The sequence below is a fragment of the Pan troglodytes genome, chromosome 13 (genome assembly GCF_028858775.2).
Source record: "Pan troglodytes isolate AG18354 chromosome 13, NHGRI_mPanTro3-v2.0_pri, whole genome shotgun sequence".
Lineage (NCBI taxonomy): Eukaryota > Metazoa > Chordata > Mammalia > Primates > Hominidae > Pan > Pan troglodytes.
Window position 1 is genome coordinate 83,151,303 of NC_072411.2, and position 21,193 is coordinate 83,172,495.

Below are 21,193 nucleotides of genomic sequence, written 5' to 3' on the forward strand. Positions count from 1 at the left end.
ACTAGATTGATAACCAGATTTAGATATGCCATTTCAATGCATGTCTCACCAACATGAAATAATTAGTAAATTAATATACATCAATAATGCTTCTTTACTTTTTAACAGTAAAAGCTAATTGTTCAGCTAATGTCTGCATTAGGTAAGCCACTTAACCCACTCAAACTTCAGCTTTATTCTTATAAGGTGAGAAAGTGGCATTGAATGATCTCTAAGGCCTTTTTTGGCTCTGAAAAGATTTGGATTTCTGATCTTGTGTGTCTTTGAGTATGTCATAAGTAAACTATGCTTTCACGTCAGGAAAATAATCATTTTAAACTATCTAGAAGTTATTCTTACATTAACTTATTCACATCCATTATAGCTCTTATCACAGCCTCTAATTATCATGTTTATTTATTTATTTTCCTGTTTAGGGTTTGGCCTTCTGTGAGACCTGAGACTGTCTTGATCACAGGTGGCCAATGCCCAGAACAGGGAGCACCTGGCATATAAAGGAGGGTCCAGTAAATATTTGTTGAATTAAGGAATGAATGAATTCAACTTTATCTCCAGGGTGCCGTGTCTTTATTCTTTATAATAACATCACTGGGAGTTCAGTAGGATGTAGTAATGGTTGAATCTACTATTTATGTAAAATAATTAATAGAGGAAATGATTAAATGTTTTGCTTTCTATGTATGAGAACCATCTATAGTTTACTAGTTTATGGCTTTATTACTTTAGCTAATCAAGAGTGGGATTTTCATAAGAAAGTTGTTTATGTATTTGGTTTCTTTAACACTAAATTTGATTAGCTATTTTGTATCTAAAATTTATGATTGGCTGTCATACTTGAGTACATTGTAATATCTAGATACAGTCTTACATTAGGTAAATAAATTTGCCTGTTATTGGCATGTATTTTCTTATGACAGAAGAATGTTTGTTACCATTAAATGAGAATTGTAAATTTTAGAATTCATTGTGAATAGCAATATATCTTGAAATTTCCTATTGAGATATTAGAATATACATACTTTTCCACACCTCACTCATGTAGTTTCCCATAAGATAAAAATGTTTGAAAATCTTGTCATTTATCCTTCACAAACTGACTGAATTACTTTGTCAACATAGATTCAAGTTAAGGTCAATCTGGTTGCTATTTTCTCAGCTTTAAACTGGTTGGAATAGTAGATCTTTATTTGTAAGACATTAAACAGTGAGCACCACCAATGAAACTTTTCTCCCAGTGAAGTAAACATTTTCAAATTAGAAAAAAAAAAATCAAATTGCTTGGGAATACAGAGTCACAAAAATCAGTGACAATTAAGCCTGTTATTCCCTGTTATGGGACTCTCTAATAATAAGTCTCTTGAAAAAATAAAAAGGGCATTATCTTTCATTGTCATTATTTATATACAATAGGAACTAGTTTTTCTAACAATGCCAGTTTCATCGATGAACTAACAATTTGTCTTCATTCAAAAGCTGTCAAGTTATGGTGGAGTGTAACTATGACAGTTTGTTAGAGGCAAACATTTGTAGCTTTCTTTTCTTTTCTTTTCTTTTCTTTTTTCTTTTTTTTTTTTTTTTGAGACGGAGTCTCGCTCTGTCGCCCAGGCTGGAGTGCAGTGGCGCGATCTCGGCTCACTGCAAGCTCCGCCTCCCGGGTTCACGCCATTCTCCTGCCTCAGCCTCCCAAGTAGCTGGGACTACAGGCGCCCGCCAACACGCCCGGCTAATTTTTTGTATTTTTAGTAGAGACGGGGTTTCACCGTGTTAGCCAGGATGGTCTCGATCTCCTGACCTCGTGATCCGCCCGCCTCGGCCTTCCAAAGTGCTGGGATTACAGGCGTGAGCCACCGCGCCCGGCCTTCTTTTCTTTTTTTTTAATAACTTGTTCCCCAGTAGATCTGGGAACCATTCCTGACAATAAAGCTAACCCTATGTGTGTTTCATAATCACACTTGAGATTACAAATTAGCCAAGAGGTAAAAACAAAGCCAGTGAGACATTAAGGAACACAGGCTTTGGTGACATGGCAGAGAAAACAGGACAGAAAATAATTTACTTGCCTGTAAGACATTTGTAGTGCCTTGGCCACTGTGGACAAAATCACTCTTCAGTATATCCTTGCTGTGTAGCAAGAGTTGAACAAGAGACTCTAATCATAAACTTGTTTTACTATCACACCTGCATGTATACATATTTATGTGATACTTTTATTTTGACTATTTTTGAACTGCAAAACACTGCATATTAATCGAGTAAAACTGGTTTTGAATTGTCTTTTTAAAAGGTGCAAATTATGGTTTCAAAGTGACCTGATAGAGGTGCAAATGAATGTTAGCACAACATTTCTAAAATGGAATTATTTTAAATATATGCATATAGATATGAATTCAGAATTGGTCTACTTCATTTTTTTGGTTGAGGATTTACTGCCTTAAAATGGGAAATAAATGTGTGAATTCTATCAAGGGTGTGAAATTCTCCATTTGTACAGACTGGAAACTTGGTAATAATTATGAATATAGCAATAGCAGAAATTATACAAAAGTTTAGCAACATTTTAATTTTAAATGCAAGTATTTCAAGAGTTTAGAATCTACTTGGAGAGGTTTTCTTGCAGTCTCTGATATTAAAAAGAGATTTCTGAACAGCCTACAAATCTAATTTTCTTACAATTTTAAAACAGAAAATTGCATTGACTCACCTTTTCTATTTCTAAAGCTGCTTATTCAAAGTGTGTCTGAATCTGATAAACCCATGAGCCCCAACTTCACCCAACCCAAGCAAAACTTAGCCTTTTCTCTCTTCTCACATCAGTGGACAATGGGCCTCAGCTGCTGGGAGCATTAGAGAAGCTTGCCCAGTCTCGAGGCCAGCTGGAAGGCCAGCTTCCCTGCTTGTCAGCCAAAGAGACACTTGGCGCTGAGTTACCTTAGGGCAGAGGTTTAACATGGTTTGAATGAAGCTTGGATTTTGAAGTATCTATCTCTTTAGGTTGATGTCACTGGGAGTCCAAGACCCCTCTTTCCTTAACTGGCTTCTCACATAGATGGCAATGATGACAGAAAACAGCCAACCACTAAAACAGTTGGTCCTTTTTTTGTTATTTGTAATTTTGTCTATTTGCATGAGAGCCTGGCAGCATATGGCCTGATGAATTAAAAAAAACAAAACCCTGTAAACTCTCATCTGCTGGCCAGAGCCTCCAGCTCATGGCATTAGCAGGGGATAGTGCTGCTCCACCTGCCACTTGTCTGGAGGGTGGGGGAATAAACTGATGACCTACTAGGCTTCCACAGCCAAATAGCACTCAGCTAACACCATGATTTAATTCCTAACAGTACTGTCAGAAATGACTAGAAGTGGTAACACCCACTGTTTCAATAGTAAATCTGATTGGCAAGCTACCTGATCTCTGCCCTACCTAATATTCTACACTAATTATACCCTATCAGACCAGCAGGAATTGTGAGGGAGCAGAAGTGCTTCTAATCCAATGCACACAGATCAATTTTGAGTAGAAATACATAGAGATGTACACTCACATGATCATCTCAGGATAAAAGGGAGTAGCAAGTATACTTAGGAAGAAACAAACACCTTCACAGTGCATCTATTTACTTAATTATACACTTGATCTTTTCAAAGTCAAATATTGATATGCTTTTTGGATTTTTATATTTCTGAATTAGCCATTTTCTTTAAACACAAACTTGGGGAAAGGGAATTTATCGTATTATTTGTCTTGAGCACTAAACCTTTCTTTGGCTAAAATAAGGAAATTACAATTATTTGTTAATATCTTATAATTGAAAACAATAGCTAACCTTTTTTTCTCTCTGTTATTTTGTGTGTATTTAACTTATGATTATACAGCATCAACAAACCCTACAAGTATATAAACAGAAACAATGTATAGGCTTTCATTAATTAAATGGATTGGTGTAAAAGTAAAAAATAAGTCATTCAAAATTCAAACTGAGTCTGCTAACCCATTTTGATCTAGTCGAGAAATTTTTTCCCTACATTTTAATATTGCTGATTACATTTACACTACAGGCATGAATCAGCATTGCCAGTGATGACTGCACATCTTTAGTATAAATGCAAGAAAGGAGGAAATAATTTAGGAGTAAAAGCTTCTATGACCTTTTCACGTGAGGATTTTCTTGATAAGCCACAGCAGACAAATCTAGCATTGTGAGATTGGGCAGATAAGACAGCAAATCCTTGCTAATCCTAGGTATTGCTGTCTCACTGAGTCCTAAAACAACAAACAACAAACAACAAAACCTCTATGAGGTAGGTAAGAGGGAATTTAAAAATATTTAACAACCAGTAGAAAGGGGACTGACCAATCAGGATGGCAGCACTGGAGTAGAATCCCAGAAGCCCCTTTACTTGTTGAAGCATTGATGCTTTGGTTCCTGAATTTGGGGAGGTCAAAGGATTCTGGTATAGAATGGGACATGAGGACTGGTGGGCTTTCATAGCAGCTATTTACCAATGTATGGAAGTGTTTCACTGTTGGTTAAACAACATGGCAGTCAGTACCTCTGAGTGCTGGCTGAACATCAGTCCCAGGGGCAGGCTTTATTTTACAGATGAAGACATTGTGGCTTAGAGAGGTAGATTAACTTGTTCAAAAATCATCCAGTTAACAGGAAACAGAGCCAGGATTTGAATCCATATCTATCTTGCTCCAAAGACTGAGTCCAATCTTTTTTACTGAGATTCCCTCTGAGTAATGTGGATAAAGACATCAGATACACCCTAGCAAGTCACAAAGATTGAGCGAGAGCAGAGAAAATCTATTTCAAACTCAACTGGTTCTTTGATATTAGAGTGGTACATGTTCCTACATGTAATTGGTAGTTAATAAGTTTGTTAGAATAAAATCTTTTTTGCTGCACTTCTACATAGACAGATGTGTGTAAAACATATGCAAGTCATCTTTTTAGGTAAGATGCAATTGTAAACAAGAGCAAGATACTATTTTTAAAAAGAAACACCCTCTGCAGTACTCTGTAGTATTATTTGTTTACAGCTGAGGTAATTTAAATTGAACCAAACTAAGTGATCAAGTTTTGCTTCAACTCAAAATGAATATAAATTACTAAATCTCAAATTGTAAAGAAGATTTAAAGCAAGGGTGTGCAATCTTTTGGCTTCCCTGGGCCACACTGGAAGAAGAATTGTCTTGGGCCACACATGAAATGCACTAACACTAACAATAGCCCATGAGCTTAAAAAAAAATCGCGAAAAAAGATATCCTAATGTTTTAAGAAAGTTTACGAATTTGTGTTGGGTGTGCATAGGACAAGCTTGGTTTAAAGTTTTAAGGTTTAAAATGTTCATATATAGACGTGAAATTTGTGTTGAGCAGTAACATATAGTAAGTGCTCTGTGATGGTCGATTTCTTCCTGATGAAGTAAAAGAGATTTTGCAAAGTAATTGCAAATTAATGCTAATCAAGCTTTCTTCCTTCATATGATCAAGATGAGACTATAAATACACGTGAATATATAACCATTCTATTTAGAAAAATAAGATTTCACTAGATAAAATGTAAGTAGTGTATAAACAGATATGTCCCTAGATTATGAACAGATTTTGTTCCAAATATTTACTTGAATTCAGCATTCTGGAATTTTATATGCAAATTTCTATACATGAAATGAGTAGATATATTCCTCAGTTTTACTAGTAAAATTTATTTTACCTATACTGTACTTCAACAATAGAACGAATTCTATTTTAGGTCCTATTCTCCATGTAGTATATTGTTAATAAGGGAAAACATTCTGAATTTTAAATGAATTTTCTGGAACACGTTTGGTTTCAGACCTCTGGTCTTGACATAAAATGAATAAACTGAATACCCACAGATTAGAGCACATCCTCCTATATTTTCTCAGAAATAAGACAAAGGTTCATCAAGTAAGGGGCTGAAGGATGAAGTTATTTACTTAGATTTACTATGGGTTTCTAGGACAACTATTTGAAAAATTGTAAATCTAAGTGATTCAAATTCTGACTATCAATGTAGATCATAGCACTTAGAACTTAGGAGCTGGATGGAACTTTAGATATGATTAAATTCAGCATATCATTCTAAACTGAACAAGCTGAATAACAACTCTTTCTCCTCCCTCTTCATTTAATTCATAAGCACAGGTTAGGGCCAAAGAATATCCACGCCTTTGCCTGGCCTGTTTTACTTGTTGGTAAGGTACAAGGTAGCCATATTGCAAGACAGTTATAGTTGAAGACCCTGTGACAAGCAATGCTTATCTTTCATTACAACTTTCTTTCATTAAAGCATCCATTGTTACCAGAGTCTACTCATTGTGCAAATATTTCTTGAATTTCTCTCCTTTGTGCATGATCCCAGTTGATGGGTAAATATAGAAACCAATAAAATGTGGTTTTTATCCTCAAGAAGATTATGTTTTTGGTGAGAAGATACAAGTCTTCAATTCAAGAGTTTAATCAAGAAGGTAAATACATGCTTGCAAAATAAATGATTCAGATGAGCTAACACAAGCTCAGAGGAGGGAAAGAATGCTATATGGTAGAATTGAGATTGACTGATGACCCGTGGAAAGGCAGGATCACTGAGGCTGGGATCTAAACTATTTGATTAAGTGTGGATGAAAATGAAACAAAAGTACAGAATGTGGGAAAAAAAGAACTCAATACCAATTGGTGATTTATTGGAAAGAGTCAATGAGAGGGAGAAGTACAGGTTTCATGTGTGAAACCTATAGTAAGCCGCACTAATTTTCTAACCAGTTGAGTAGAGGCAGAAATAGCCTGATATAGTCAAAATGGCCTTGGACTTGGGGACGGAGGAGTTGTCAGGATACAGAGGTTCAACTCTTTAACATACCAGAAATACAATTTTGAATAAAATGATCAACTTCTCTTATCTAATGCTTCTTGAAATGTGAAACAAAAGGTTTGAATTTAGTATCTAAAGTCCCACCCAGCACATGATTTCTAAGTGCTTGGATTCAATTTTGATGAAAATAGAGTAGTGAAGCAGCTGCAGAACAAAAAGGAGAAACCTTTTCAGAGGACCAGAAGGAAGCTGGAGTGGTTGGTGATATACTGGGAAGTGATGCACTAGGTAGAGAAATCAGTGAGTCTTGAGGGGCATTTTGCATTTGGAAATGGTATTTGGGTCTGACCCAAGACTTTGTATTGGTACCTTAGATCCCCTTCTGCTAAGCATACCTGTTCTTTAGTTACCCTTTTCTCTCTTTCCCTGTCATAGCTCCTCTACCCCAACTGGATGCACCCAAATGGTAGAAGGTAGAATAAGGGGGAGATGCTCTGCTTCTCTTATTGTGGTTGTCCATGGATCTCTTGCTTTTCCCCTTTTATTTGAGCATTTTGAATTGCCACCAATATTGGCAACTGCAACTGTGCCTCTTTGGTTTGTATGTCCAAGGCCAATGATATAATAGCTATATCCTTCGAACCTGCCCAGACATACCTAGAGAAAACATTTTCAGGTATCTCTAGGTAGGTGTGAGCTAGGAGGAAGGTTAGTTAGGAGCAGAGACCAAAAAGAGATATAATGAATGCAACTCTATGAATCACAAGGGAAAAAGTCTCTAATTGCAGAAGGAGCAGTAACAGTTTTAAGCTGGAGAGCCTGGGTTGGTGCCCAAAGCATTTCTTTGTTTGCCAAAAGCTGCCTCAATGTGGTATTTCCATCAACACCTATTTGTTGAGAGCCTACTCTGTGCCAGACACTATTATACAGGCTGTAATTTTCTATTGGCTCTAAGCCATTCTGATACATAAAAATATAGTTTCCTCAAAAGAGATTAGTATTTTATAATCTAGTTCAGCTTCATGTGTTAGCACTTAGTCTGAATATTTGCCATTGTGAAAATATGCAATATCTATGTATTTTTCAGACATGAGCCAAAGTATTGAAGTGCTTCATACTTAATTGTTCTTCAAAGTATTCTTCAAAGTGTTCAATCTTTAACCAAAATATTTCTCAAGAAGTATTTCATGGATATACTTGTTATTTATTTTTGTTCTCTGAAAGAAATGCCTCCTGATGTTAAAAATCATTTTGCTAATATCTCAGTCTTATTCCTTTTTAGAGTCCTCTACACTCTATCAATATAGAACTAGCTACAGTTACCAGAAAGTGCTGTATTGTTTTGTGCCTCTGGATCTTTGAATATGCTAGACTCCCAGCTGGGAATGCACTTCCTTGCATGAAAAATGACCACACAATATTCTTTACCACAGTTCAAGAATCAACTCCTTTGATCAGCTCTTTTACGCTAATTAGAATGCCCATTTCCCCACTTGAGGCCCAATGTATTCTATATAAATTCCTATTGTTGTAATTCTCACATAATATTCATAATTATTTGTCCAGTTTTCTTTTCCCATCTTGTGATTTCCCATAAAATCATACGATTTTATGAACTTATTGAGGACAGAGATTATGTCTTATTTGTGGTTATATCCTCAGGGCACAAAAAAGAGAAACTCAATATTTGTTCAGTAAATTCATTGAATGAATAAATGAATCAATGAACAAACAAGCAAATGCCATATGCATGCATATATTCAACTCCTAGGAACACATTGTACTGGTATTTTATATCTTATATTTATTTATAATATATAAATAAATATAAGATAATAAATATAAGATAAGACCCTTTTCTGAAGATACTTCTAAGAAGTATCAGCAATTCATTATATGGGATGTGTATAATGGTTCCTGGATAATATAAAGAAAGAAGGCATTCCTTTCTCAAAAAGGCAGTCTGTTATAAAAGTCTTTGTAAGTTGAAAACATTTTTTTTGAAAAGCAGAACCCTGTAGTTAAAGAAAATTCAGCAGCCTAAATTCTTTACTACATGTGTGGGTATAGTGAAAACATTTAGCTATCTGATATTACACTATCGTTGACTTCTCAGTTTTAGTATTCAGAGAATGACCTGAACTTAGCTGTGTTAAGTTGCCTGCTCCACAGGAAACCACCTCTGTAACTGTTGCTTGCTGCTTTCTCTTTAGGCAACACCCAAAGCCACTGTCAGATGTCATGGAGATGAGACCTCACAAGGTAAGTGCAAAGAAAACAGGAACAAATACATTTTCAAACAGAGCTTGGTGAAAACATTGGCCCAAGAATGATAGGAAGCACCGCCTTTTGGGGATCCCTATTTGGGCTGTGGAAGGGACATATAGCCCTGTTTTATATGGAATCATATATGGTGTGAGGGAAATGAGTCAGATCCTGGGTTCCCAAGTGGCCTATCTGAGACAGAAGCAGGCTATGTTGTCTAGACAAAAGGAAATGCTTTGTTTTTTGAGGAAATGTTATCAGAATTTTAAAAGCCAAATGATGGCTAGAGAATATAACTAAAATTTTATTGACACTTTGTTTTTTAGAAGGCTTTTTCCCTCTTTCTTTTTGTTTCATTCTAACAGTCTATCTTTTTGCCCAAGATGCAAATTGAAACTTAATTAAATCCATGATTCCAAAGAGATATAGGCCTTATTACACAGCAGGCATTCTCTGGCTTTTCTTCACATCTGGAGTTTTAAACTTTGGGGAATTAATATCATGTCTAAGATTTCTTGTAGTCTTGTTTTGCTAAATAGAGGATACATGGCTATTTTAAATGAGGGTTTCATAATCACCCAAAAATGCTACAAATTTCAATGTGAAATAGCTTTTTCCTACATTGTAAATATTAGATGATTAAGCATTCCTTATGCCTTTTGCATGAAAAGGCAACATAGACTTTATTAGATATCTGTGGTTCTCGTTCTTTGAGTATTTGCCTCCCTATTGACCTTCAGGCCTTTTGTGCTTCTTTAAAGCCGTTTCCATCCCCCCTACTTCCTCCTTCACAGAATGTAAGATGTCAGTGGAAGAAGATGAAACCAGAGGTTTTAAGAAAAGATTGGACAATAATAACTAAAACAAGCTCCTTTAGCTTTTATTTTTACCCATTTTATGTATTTTTATTGATATAAATTGCTTTATTATGATTATAGTTGAAAGTCAACATTTTGGCATATTAAAAAGACCATTTCCTTCCAACCTAGAAAATTCTATCTCATGTTGATACATGTTAGGCCTCTTAGCAACTTATTCTGTCCTATAGCTGTGTGTTGCCACTGCCAATTTGTAGTCCCCAGTTCTAGTCCTGTCAACTATTTCTCCAGAGGTAACTGGACCAGAGATTATACCAGAATTTTATTTTATTTTTCTCAGTCGGAGATTTTTTTTCACTGTGAAACTGTCTGGTTTCCCACTGATGGGTCTAATATACAGAGCTTTCTGGGTTTGACAGATGTGATAAACTAACAAGAATATTTGCATTTGTGTAGCTTTTATATACAGATATTTCACTCTCCTAATACTTTTTCAAGTTATAGATAAATGTTTTTTAAAAGCAAACTGAAACGGCTGACAAACAGCTGCTGCATAGACTTTGGAACCTGGCTGCCTATGTTTGTAGACTGCTCATAGAAATGTGAGTTCTGATAGCCTTTTTGGAGATGAATCTAGCAATATATGTGGATATTTATTGTGGCATTTGCTGAAGTTCCTTCTACAGCCTACCAGGCACTGCATCACCTGGACCTTGGGCAAGATATATGTCTGGTCCCTTTTCCTGCCCTTCTGTCACTCTGCATTTACTGTAGTGGCATTCACAAGTGTTCCCAGTCTCGCTGAGTATCTCTCCCTCAGAACTCGGGTGCTTGCTGCTTGCTGTTCCTTCTGACTGGATTGCTCCTCTCTTAACAGGCCTCATGGCTTACTCCCTCAAGTCTTTCAGGTTTCTGATCAAATACCTCCTCAGAGAGCTCTTCCCTGGCTACCCCATTTAAAGTAATAAGAAATTTCCTGTAACTTTGTATCCCCTTGTTTAGCTTCATAAAAATATAACATTATGTTACATATTAAATTAGTGCCTGTCCCCTCCACTAGAATGGATTCTTTAGGAAAGTGGGAACTTTGTTTTGTTCATTGCTCTATTCCTAGAGTTGAACAGGCGCATAGAGTGTATTAAGACTTGTTGCATGAATAATTTGTGGTAGCAAATGAACGAAAAGATAAAGCAAATAGAATATCCTTTGGTAAGAGAATGGTTAGATAAATTGTGGCATACCAATAATATGATGAAGTCATCGAGAAGAATAGAATTAGATCAATGTCATCCAGGGAGTTTCAAAGTTTATTATTAAGGAAGAAGTGGAGATGCAGAAAAGTTTGTATAATAGGACCCTGAGCAGTGATCTACATATATATGTATCTATCCATCTATTTAATCTATCTAACATCACATAAGAATGATTCATATAGTAGGATATTCACCAGGTCATAAGCATTAGCTTTGTAGGGAAATTGTGCAGTGTGATTTTGTTGAACAGGGTATGGAAACAGAGACTAGAGGGCTCAAAGTTGGCTGAAATATGTAAAATGATTGCCAATTTGAGATACAGCTTCACTTGCTTTTGCTAAATACACTTCAGAGCAACTTCAGTCATATCTTTCTCCCCTTGCCACCCACACCGTGACTTAGTGTCAAACTCTGACCCATGGTTGCTGTCTTGGCCTCCCTTAATTACTCTCCTTTGGAATTCCGTGTTGGTGCTCAGTGCTTCCATGCTGAAGTACAAGTTCCAGGCAGTCAACTTGTCTTGTCTTTGACTACTACTTAGAACCTCTTTGCATTCCTTGAAAAAAGGCATTTGTCTCTTACTGATGTGTTTTGCTCGTGTTTCTCACGCAATGAGTCCTTGATGTTCTTACAGCTGTTGCTGATCCCTTTTTGGGGGGTTTTGAGGAAAAGCTATGAAATTGATTCTAGACAATTTAGGCTTTTGTGGTTTACTGGGGCCCATAAAACTACTGAGCTGGGGAAGTGTGATTGGGAGAATAATGATATTTATTCAACGATAATGTGCTTCACATACATAAAGAGAACTCTGCACAGCCCCCGATAGAAAGTTACGGAAACATTCTCAAGTTAGAAACAGTAAATGTTTTGAAAATAAAGTGGCACTGTCTTAGAAATGCAAGAAGGCAGAGCAAAATATTAGATTTGATAATTAAGAATATAATTAATGATGAGAAACCCCATATTTTAGAGTAAGACTATATCCCATTTATCATGGCTTTCAGTCATTTGAAATTTTATGTTCATTAGTTTGATTGTATTTTCCACCAGCTCTAAGGAGGAGCTGGAAGGGTGTGTACTTTTTTCATTAACATTGGATTGCAATATTCAGGCACCTATCTGTTCTTACTTTAAACAGAATAATTTAGGAATGTTAGTTCTAAACTCAAGCTGAGACAAGATAAAGATTTTGTGGTGATTTTCATTTGAGAAGATACAAAAGTTTTGCTAATTCACAAGTGTGTTACTTATATCCTTATAGGGTTTCCAGCTTATTACTGTTTTAAAGATGAACATCAATGGTATTACTTGTGAAGAACATTAACGATTACTCTAGTACAATAAGAAACTAGATCAGGCCAGGCGCAGTGGCTCACACCTGTAATCCCAGCACTTTCGGAGGCCGAGGCAGGTGGATCACCTGAGGTCAGGAGTTCAAGACTAGCCTGACCAACATGGAGAAACCCCGTCTTTACTAAAAATACAAAAAAATTAGCCGGGGTGGTGGCGCGTGCCCGTAATCCCAGCTACTCGGGAGGCTGAGGCAGGAGAATTGCTTAAACCCAGGAGACGGAGGTTGCGGTGAGCCAAGATCACAGCATTGCCCTCCAGCCTGGGCAACAACTGCGAAACTCCATCTCAAAAAAAAAAAAAAAGAAAAAGAAATTAGATCACTTCATGTCATAAGCCATTAGAAAATTAGTTTAAAAAGTAATTTTTCTGAGTGAGGAAAAAAAATATGTTTAAGCCATGCTGTTGGGCAAAAAAATCTGAAGAGTATTTTTCTGAGCTTTTCCTTGAGCAGTTTCTTCCATCAACATATTTATAAAACAAAATTCTTTTCTTTTCTCAAATATATATAATGTGAAAAGAAGTCGGGAGTGATGGACTAATGCGATGTAGCAATTCTAACTTTCTCACATGCATGCTTAAAAATCATGAAACAGCAACAAATTGTAGCAGTTTGTAATTGTTTGCTATTGTGTTAAATGCTGGACAGTGACAATCACTTGTTTAGGATAGAAGTCTTTTGATTGTGTGAACCTGAACCAGCAGAACTCAAAGGAAACATGAAAATAAAGAAGTACAAATACTCCTTTTGCATAAAGAGCAGTCCACCAGACTCATGATGAGCTTTCTCCTTTTGTTCCTTTAAGTTAACTCTTCTGCAGAATGTTTTTTGTTTGTATATGTTTTGCAGTGTCCTTTTCAAAATTAATGAGCTAGACTTCTTGAATCATAAAACTATTCTGAAAGCCCACATTATTAGAACCATGGGGGAAGTTTGCATCTGTTGATTAGCTGAGAAGCTTGCTTTCACTATTAATATGCAACAGTAATTTCAGTTATGTTCTGATAAAAGTAAGTATAGATATTAGACAGCAACTCAAAAACTTTTGACAAGACAGGTTTCTACAGAGAGGAATCTCTAGTACTCCAGGGTTTTGCTTAGTAGTAAAGTTTAACATCTTTACCCTTTTTAAACTCTTGAAACCTAAAACTCAACTAGATAATGTACTTCAATCTTATTAGTCATAAAAAATGTACTAACTACAATGGCCTTTCCTCATGGACATCTAAGGTTACCCCACAAGAAACTTCAGAGTAATTGAAATCAAGGTCTTAGCAGGCTCTTCTTTGTATTTTAAATGTGTCCGCCAAGCAGTATGCTCAGGGGCTTGTTAATGGACAGTTGTTGGCTTGTTAATGGACAGTTGTTTAAGATCATGTATACATATGTAACAAACCTGCACGTTGTGCACATGTACCCTAAAACTTAAAGTATAATAATAATAAAAAAGAAAATATGGCAGATATACACCATGGAATACTATGCAGCCATAAAAATGGATGAGTTCATGTCCTTTGTAGGGACATGGATGAAGCTGGAAACCATCATTCTCAGCAAACTATCACAAGGACAGAAAACCAAACACCACATGTTCTCACTCATAAGTGAGAGTTGAACAATGAGAAAACATGGACACAGGATGAGGAACATCACACACTGGAGCCTGTTGGGGGGTGGGGGGCTGGGAGAGGGATAGCGTTAGGAGAAATACCTAATGTAAATGACGAGTTGATGGGTGCAGCAAACCAACATGGCACATGTATACCTATGTAACAAACCTGCACATGTACCCTAGAACTTAAAGTATAATAATAAAAATAAAAAAATTTAAAAAGATAATGTTCTTTATAAATGTCATTGACCTACCTACCCTATACTTGTAGTCTCTCCACTAAGATTTATAATTTTCTGTTCTCATGTTAAAACAGAATGCATATAATTTATTTCTAGTAAAGCTCCATCAAATAATACAAAATACAATGACTTTATTTCTTAAATGTACATATGTACTGACTGAGAGTGGCAGGAGGCAGCCAAATGCCTAGGCAGATAGGGCTGTGTTTTTGGTTAAACCCCACCTCCAAGTCAAAGACAGTTTAAAGCCTGATAGCCAAGCTACAAATTAAATCCTTGGACCAGGTTGAGAACACCTCTTCCTGTTTGGCACATTCCTCTGATTCATCCCCCCAATCACCTATTTTACATATACCTACCCTTTCCTAATTGGTTTTCTACACTGTCCTGCCCACCTTTGAGTGGTATCTTCACTTTAACCTTTTTTGCATACTCACAAACCAATTAGTATGCATTCCCCATTCTCAACCCATAAAAGGCCTTGGACCAAGTCACACAAGGAAATTTCCTGCCTTTGGGTAGAAGGGCCACCCCCACATCCCCTCTCCACTGAAAGCTGTTTCATTGCTCAATAAAATTCTTCTCTGTCCTCCTCACTCTTCAGTGTCCAGCATATCCTCATTTTCCTGGGTGCAGTACAAGAGCTGGGGAACCACCGAATGTGGGTACAAACTATAACACAAGTGAGCTGGGACACACCAGCGTGGCCTAGTGGGATCTGGGCAGGGTGTCACCAACCAGAGGTCCCGGCTTGCAAAGTGACTAAGAAGAAAAATCCTACATCATAATGTTATCTGTTACTGTACAAATAAGAAGAAATGCTGAGAGAGGAATAGTTATAAAAATAATTTTTATTTAGAGAGCTTGATAAATGTTTTCATAGGATTCAGATGTAAAAATGATCACAGAACTCAAGAAAAACAGGCATGCTATGGAAAACATAATGAACAGTATACTAATGTTTTCATACATGAATATGGAAATCTTTAAAATAAGCATATTTTAAATTTTATAATTTAAAATTTATTATGTGTAGCAAAATTTCTAATATTTCATTTTATGTTCCACACATTAGTTATCTCATATAAAAAGTTAACTTGAATATTTTTAAATTTATATATTATCTATTAACCCCATTCTCTTTTGTATTCTTTCTCTCTGTCCTTATCTCTGTCTCTTTCTCCATGAGCACACACATATTTTTTTAAATCAAATGCAAACACGTAATATATTGATAGAAATGTAAAAATTGAGGTTTATATGAAATTTCAGATTATGACAGATATAAGCACTAAAATTTTGTTTAGAAAATGCAAAGAAAATATTTCTAAGAAATAAAAACAATGATTACTTGGTGCAGGCTAATTTTAGTGACTATATATAATAACCAATAGATGCAAATTTTACATGTTTTATTGATCATAAACTGCGATTTAGATGAAAAAATTGTTCAGTGAATAATTATATTAAAAATTTAGATAAATTTGTTATTGTTGCTTTGTGAAAATAAGACATGTTCTTCCATTAGGAATAAAGCTTCTCCAAAACCTCTGGGTTCCTTAACCACTAAGATGGACCTCACTATAGGAGTATCTTGGACCTCGTCCAAGAGATTTCATAACTCAGCGTCAGCACTTTAAGTCTGTTTCATCTACAACAGTGAAGCATCACAAATACTACAAACAGAGCTTCTCTAAGTTTCAGCATAGTGCAGTATGCTCTGGTTGCAAATTTTACCTTAATTTACTTTTGTTTACTTTCAGCTAAAGAGCATGTTCAATATAAGATTAATGTAAAATGAGTCCCAGCTGCAGGCAAAGTGAGTTCACACCTTTTCCTTTATTTTGCTCTCCAATGCCTTTACTCACAGCTTTTATATAGTAGCCACTGTCTGACAACTACCAGTTTATATATTTGTTTGTTTTTCTGAAAACTACCCCTCAAGTAAATTTGTCAAAAATTGGAATGAACTGTCTGATTGTCATTTTGTTTAGTAAGTTTTATTTTTTGCTAACAGACTTGTTTATTGTTGAATAGATATGATTTCTAAGCTGTTAAGAGTTACATATTTTGTTGACCTGAGTCTTCCAAGTCCAGTTGGAGTTAGCCAAGAAACTGAGGTAGGCAAGGGTGCTTTGGCTCCAAGAGGGAAAATAGTCTTTATTTCATGAAAATACAAATAATTAAGGAAGGAGGTGGGAGCTAAAAATATGTATGGAGATAAGACTATCCAGGAAGAAGTTAGAGAAGAAAAGGAGTAGAAAATGAAACCATGAAAATTCACAATTTAAACTGAGAAGAAAAACTCAGAAACTGAAAAGAGATAGTCTGCAAAGTAAGAGGAGGTAACATTTCAGATGACCAAAAAAAGGGGAATTGTGAAAAGAATGGAGCCATCCTCAGCATCCATTGTTGCAGCAAGCTCAAGTAGCTGGAGAACAGAAGAGGGTTTAGGGATGCTAACCACTGAGAACTCATGGTGGCCTTTTAGAGAGCAGTCTTAGAAGACTGACGTGGCTGCAAGGAATGGGATGTGGAGCCAGTGAGCATAGTGCCTCTTTTCGAAGTATTGGGAGAAAAGCTGAAAGAGACAGAGTGCATAGTCTGAGCAGGAAGGAAGATTGAGGCAAGAGATGCATTTGATTTTTTGGTTTTTGAAAACAGAATTCCATTTCTGATATAAATACATGGATTTAATCTGAAATGTTTCTGTATTATTTAGAAGGTTTCAGGGCTATAGCTTTAAGATGACATAATAGAAATAAACAGACAAAATTAATTTAGCCACTTGAAAGAATTTACACTAAGCTTAAATACAAAATTGTACTCACTTTTAAACTCTCACAAGGTTAATTTAGGATATACTGGCACATGTTTAATAAATAATAATTAAAATGACAAATTTCCACATCTTTATTTCTGTGAATATTTAATATTTTATGTTCTATTGATGACATATGCCATCTATAATGCTGTTAGTTTAACGTTGAGTTAGAACCCATTGTATCTTCAGAATATGCTAGCATATTTCATAGAAATCCAAGAAATATTTTCACTATTATAGAGAATTTTGAATGGAACTTTTATAAATACTAACACTGGGGGGTAAAAGGACATCTCCTATAAATTCGAATCAATAATAATTGTAAATATACTGAACTTATGAATAGAAACAAGTATGAAAATTCACAAAAATAGTCAAGTTACAAACTATTGTGAATGGATCTGTAGACCTACTGGTTCAGCCTGTAGGTCTGAATAATCTAATAACAAAATTATTAGATGCTTCACTTGATATTGTATTTGAACAACCTGAAAAAAAAAACGGAGCAGTTTGCTATGACCTGCTTCATCCTAAACTTCTACATTTTGGTGTTCTCTTAAGGCAGTATCCTAGGTCACCTGTCTTTTCTGACTAATCTGTCCTAGATGATTTCATTCATTCCCAGGATTTGAAGTACCATCTATACATTGATGACTACCAAATTTATATTTCTAGCAAACCCCTCTTCTCTAAACTTACGTATCAACTTTCTCCTCCTTCCTATCCACCACCTCCTCCTGTTCTGCTTCCTCCTGCTTCTCTGCCTTCTTTTCCTTCTAACAGCTTAATTGAAGAATCATTGACATATAATAAACTGCACATATTTAAAGTGTACAACTTGGTAAGTTTTGACATATGTATTCACCCATAAAACCATCACTACAAACAAAAGAGTGAACATAATGATCACCCCATAAGTTTCACCATGGCTTTTGTAATTCCTCCCATTCCCCTGCCCCCTCATGAGTCCCTAGGCATCCAAAAATCTGCTTTCTGTATACACTAGTTTACATATTCTAGAATTTTATAAAAATGGAATAATTTGATAAATGAATGAAATGTTTTCATAGTATTTTGAAGGTTTCAAGGCTATCTATAGCTTTAATATTACAAACTACAAAATACAAAGATAGAATATTAAACAGCCATTTGAAATAGTATTTTAATCATTCTGTTTATGGCTTTTTTAATTCAACCCAATTATTCTGAGATTCATCCATGTTGTCGCATGTGTTGTTGAATGTAATTCATTCGTTTTTACTGCTGAGTAGTAATATGTTATTGTATGACTACACCACACAATTCGTTTACTCATTCATTTGTTGGTGGGCATTTGAGTTGTTTCCAGTTTGGGGCTATTACAAATAAAGCTGCTATGAACATTTGCATACAAGCCTTTGTATGGACATATGTTTTGATTTCTCTGGGGTAAATACCTAGAACTGGAATGGCTGGATCATATGGTAGGTGTATGTTTACATTTTTAGGAAGCTGTCAAACTGTTTTTTAATATGGTTGTAGTGTTTTTTCATTCTCACTACCAGTTTATGAAATCTCTAGCTGTCCTCCATCCTTGCGACACTTGGTATGGTCAGTACTGTAATTTTAATTCTAATAAGTGTGTACTGTTAGTGTTCTGGTTTTAATTTAATATCCCTAATGATGTTGAGTATCTTACCTGTGCTTATTTGCTATCTGTATTCATTTTTGGAGAAGTATTTGCTCAAATCATCTCCCTGTTTTTAAATTGGGTTGGTTGTTTCCTAATATTGAGTTTTGAGAATATGTAATATAGTTTTTTTTGGGGAGATACAAGTTCTTTGGCAGATATATACTTTGTAAATATTTTCTTCCAGTCTGTTGCCTGTTCGTTTATTCGCTTAACCGTGTCTTTAAAAGAGCAGGCATATTCAATTTTGCTGAAGTACAATTTACCAATTTTCTGTTTGCTGTATCATGCTTTGGTGTAATATTTAAAAATTGTCTAAACCAGGGTCAAAAAGATTTTCTCTATATTTTCTTATAGAAGTTTTATAGTTTTATGCTCTGCATTTAGGCCTACAATCCATTTTAAATTAATTTTCGTGTATGGTATGAGGTATAGATCAGTTTATTTTCCCACATATGGATATATAATTGTTCCAAAACCATTTTTTGAAAAACTATTCTTTCTCAATTGAATTGCCTTTTGACCTTTGCCAAAACAGCAGTTGTCTATGTATATGTAGGCCTATTTCTGTACACTCTGTTCTATTCCATTTATCTATTTGGGTATTTTGATGTCAAAACTATGCTGCTTTGATTACTATAGATTATATCCATCTTGAAATTAGGTAGTATTAGTGTTCCAACTATCTTCTTTTTTGAATTTTTTTTTTTTTTTTTTTTGAGATGGAGTCTCGCTCTGTAGCCCAGGCTGGAGTGCAGTGGTGCGATCTCAGCTCACTGCAAGCTTCGCCTCCTGGGTTCATGCCATTCTCCTGCCTCAGTCTCCCAAGTGGCTGGGACTACAGGCGCCCCAGCTAATTTTTTTTGTATTTGTAGTAGAGATGGTGTTTCACCGTGTTAGCCAGGGTGGTCTCGATCTCCTGACCTCGTGATCTGCCCGCCTCAGCCTCCCATGCCTGGGATTACAAGCGTGAGCCATCGCGCCTGGCCTTGGAAGTTGTTTTGACTTGTCTATGTCTTTGCATTTTAGATGAATTTTGTATCTCAGAGAAACTCTATTTTTCAATTATCTTTATTTCAGTTTTTCATTTTGATAGTTTCTAATGCCATGTCTTCGGGCACACTAAATCTTTTTTTCTGTGATGACTAATCTGCTATTCATACATTTCATTGTATTTTTTATCCCGGACATTGTATTGTTTATTTCTAGAAGTTTTTTTTTTTTTTTAATATATCTTCTTCTATGTCTCTACTTGAATTTTTTAAAATATGGAAAATATCCTTGTCTGCTAATTGTAACATTTGTATCATTTCTGGATTGGTTTCAGTTGATTCATTTTAATTCTTTCTTTTTTTAAAATTTAATACTTAGAATAGGTCATATTTTCCTACTTCTTTCCATGACTGTTTTTTTTTTTTTGAGACAAGATCTTACTCTGTCACCCAGGCTGGAGTGCAATGGCACATCATGGTGCACTGCAGCCTTAACTCCCTGGGTTCAAATTGCCCTCCCACCACAGCCTCCAGAGTAGCTGGGACTACAGGCATGCGTCACCAAGCTTAACGAATTTTTTTTTTAATTTTTTTTAGAGCAGGATCTTACTTTGTTTCCCAAGCTCTGGTAACGTTTGATTGGCTGCTAGGCACCGTGAATTTTACCTTGTTGGGTGCTGGTATTTTTGTATTCCTATATATATATTACTGAACTTTGTTCTAGGGTATAGTTCAGTTACTTAGAAATAACTTGATCCCTTCATATATTACCTTAAAGATTTATCCTCAATGAAATATTAGCAAACTGTATTTAACAACACATGAAATAGATCACTCGCCATGATCAAGTGGGATTCATCCCAAAGATGCAAGGATGGTTCAATAGATGCAAAATAATAAATATAAGATACCGTGTCAACAGAATCAAGGACAAAAACTATCTGATCATTTTAATAAACGCTGAAAAAGCATTCAGTGAAATTTAATATCCCTTCCTGATAAAAACTTTCCACAAATTTTGTGTGGAAGGATCATACCTCAAAATGATAAAGACATATTTGATGAACCCACAGTTAATATCATACTGAACAGATAAAAATTAAAAGTTGTTCTACTAACATCTGGAACAAGAAAAGGATGACTTCTTTTACCACTTTTATTCAACATAGTTCTAGAAGTCCTCGACAGAGCAGTTAGGAAAGGTAAAGAAATAAATGGTATCTGAATAGGAAAGGAAGAAGTCAAACTGTCCTTGTTTGCAGATAACGTGATCTTATATGTTATAAAACCTAAAGATTCCACCAAAAAACTCTTAGAACTGAGA

At 35.5% G+C, this 21,193-nt stretch overlaps 1 protein-coding gene across 9 annotated transcripts in view; it reads left to right on the forward strand.

Annotated features, from left to right (window-relative positions):
* The first annotated feature begins 8,963 nt into the window (after window positions 1-8,963).
* The window catches only part of ITGA4 (integrin subunit alpha 4), a 412,268-nt gene continuing 400,038 nt past the window's right edge, over window positions 8,964-21,193 (forward strand). For 3 of the 9 annotated variants that reach the window (XR_010149805.1, XR_010149806.1, XM_063790615.1), the window contains exon 1: window positions 8,964-9,105. The gene's annotated coding sequence lies outside the window, so the exon portion shown is untranslated. The remainder of the gene's footprint in view (window positions 9,106-21,193) is intronic. The other 6 variants (XM_063790618.1, XM_016950124.3, XM_063790617.1 and 3 more) reach the window with 5 other exon arrangements.